Genomic DNA, 2,066 nt, shown 5'->3' on the forward strand with positions numbered 1-2,066 from the left:
GCCCCACCTCTTCCTCGGTGTACTCAGGGGCGTCGGCCTCGGACCGCGGCCGGGCGCCCGCTCCATCGCGCTCCGGTTCCCTGCGCCGGCGCTCGGGCCTCGAGGTTCCGCGCGCTCAAGGTTCCGGGAGCCGGGCCGGGCGAAGGGGGCGGGGCGGGAGTTAGGGTCCTCAATGCCCCCGCTGCGTCCGCCTGCCCCGCTGAGTCCGCCGGCTCCGCGCACCCTTCCACCGCCCCGCCTCCTCCTTGGAGCCCTCCTGGATTCACGCCCGCCGGCTGGGTACCAGCAGCCTCTGCTCTCCAAGTCTCCTCTGGAAAGTCGCTCGGATCTGCTAGTCCTCGTCGTGCTTGCTCCCTTTTAAATTCTCCTGGCACTTGCTGTAGTAGTTGTCCTTCTGCATCAAAGGCCCTTTAGTCGGTTGTAATCACCGATTATTGTGAGACACAATAAATAAATGTATCACGTCAGGTAATGATACATGCTATTCGTTAAAATAGGAACCCTCATGCACTGCTGATGGGAATGCAGACTGGTGCAGCCACTGTGGAAAATAGTATGGAGTTTCCTCAAAATTAAAAATGGAACTCCCACTTGACCCAGTAATCCCACTCCTAGAAATCAGAAACACCAATCAGAAAGGACATATGCACCCCTATGTTCATAGGAGCACAATTCACCATAGCTAAGATTTGGAAACAGCCTAAGTGCCCATCAGCAGATGAGTGGATTAGAAAACTGGGGTACATCTACACAATGGAATACTACGCCACCAAAAAAAGAGAGAACTCTTAGCATTCACAACAGCATGAATGGACCTGGAGAGCATTATGCTAAGTGAAATAAGGCAGAGAAAGATAAATATCACATGATCTCACTCATTTGTGAAATATAATGAACAACATAAACTGACAAACAAAAATAGACCCAGAGACATAGAAGCATTGAGCTGACCATCAAACCCCAGAGGGAAGGGGGGGAGGGGGGAGGGTAAGTGATCAACCAAAGGCTTTGTGTGCGTGCATATAAGCATAACCAATGGACACAGACAGTAGAGGGGTGAGAGCATGTGCTGGCGGTGGGAGCAGCTGGGGAGAGGTCAATGGGGGGAAAGGGAGACATATGTAATACTTTAAATAATAAAGAATTTAAGTGTTAAAAAAGGAGAATAGAGATATGGGATACTTGAGCAGAGGCCTGAGGAAATGAGGGAATGATCTGTATGGATATCTAGAGGCAGAGCCTTCCAGATACAGGAAATGGCAAGTGCACAGGCTCTGATGCAGGAGCATGTTGCCCTGTTGCCCTGCATGTGGACACCAAGGAGGTTATTGTGTGAAGAAGTACGGAGAAGGGTAGTTAGATTGCTCAGGGCTTTGAAGGCCTTGGTTAAGGACTTTGGTTTTGAATCTGAGGGAAATGGGAAGTCACTGTAGGTTTTCAGCAGAGAAGTAACATGATCTATTTTTTTGAAGTATCCTTCTGGCTGCTTGTGGAATGTAGGGCATGGGAGGGGCGGGGGCGCAAGGATGGAAGCTCTCCTAAGGGTGCCCAGTTTGTCCTGGTTTACTTGGGACTTTCCTGGTTTTAACATTGAAAGTCCTATGTCCTGAAAACCTCCTAAGTCCCAGGCAAACTAGGATGATTGGTCACCCTATGGGGAGACTCATAATGCAAGTGAGAGATGGTGGTGTTTAGAATAAGGTGATAGTGATAGGAAAGTGGTTTTGAAAGCAAGCCTAAAGATTTTGCTAGTGGAGTGAATTTGGGTGTGAGAGAATAAAAGGAGTTGAGGATGACTTATAGGCTTTGGCCTGAACAACTGGAAGGATAGAGTTGCCATGTATGGAGAGGAGGAAGGCTGGAGTAGGTGAGAGGGTGGATGATCAGGAGTTTAGTTTGGGACATGTTAGTTTGAGATCATTTAATAGACTGGCAAGTAGGGGACATCAACTGGACTATTGTGTGAATGAGTTTAGAGTTCTGAGGAACAGTCTGGGCTGGGTATAAAGTCGTTAGTTATCGGTATATATAGGTGTATATATGATAGTAAAGCTATGAGTCTAAGG

This window comes from Myotis lucifugus, unplaced genomic scaffold (genome assembly GCF_000147115.1).
Source record: "Myotis lucifugus unplaced genomic scaffold, Myoluc2.0 scaffold_37, whole genome shotgun sequence".
In the NCBI taxonomy this organism is placed as follows: Eukaryota; Metazoa; Chordata; class Mammalia; order Chiroptera; family Vespertilionidae; genus Myotis; species Myotis lucifugus.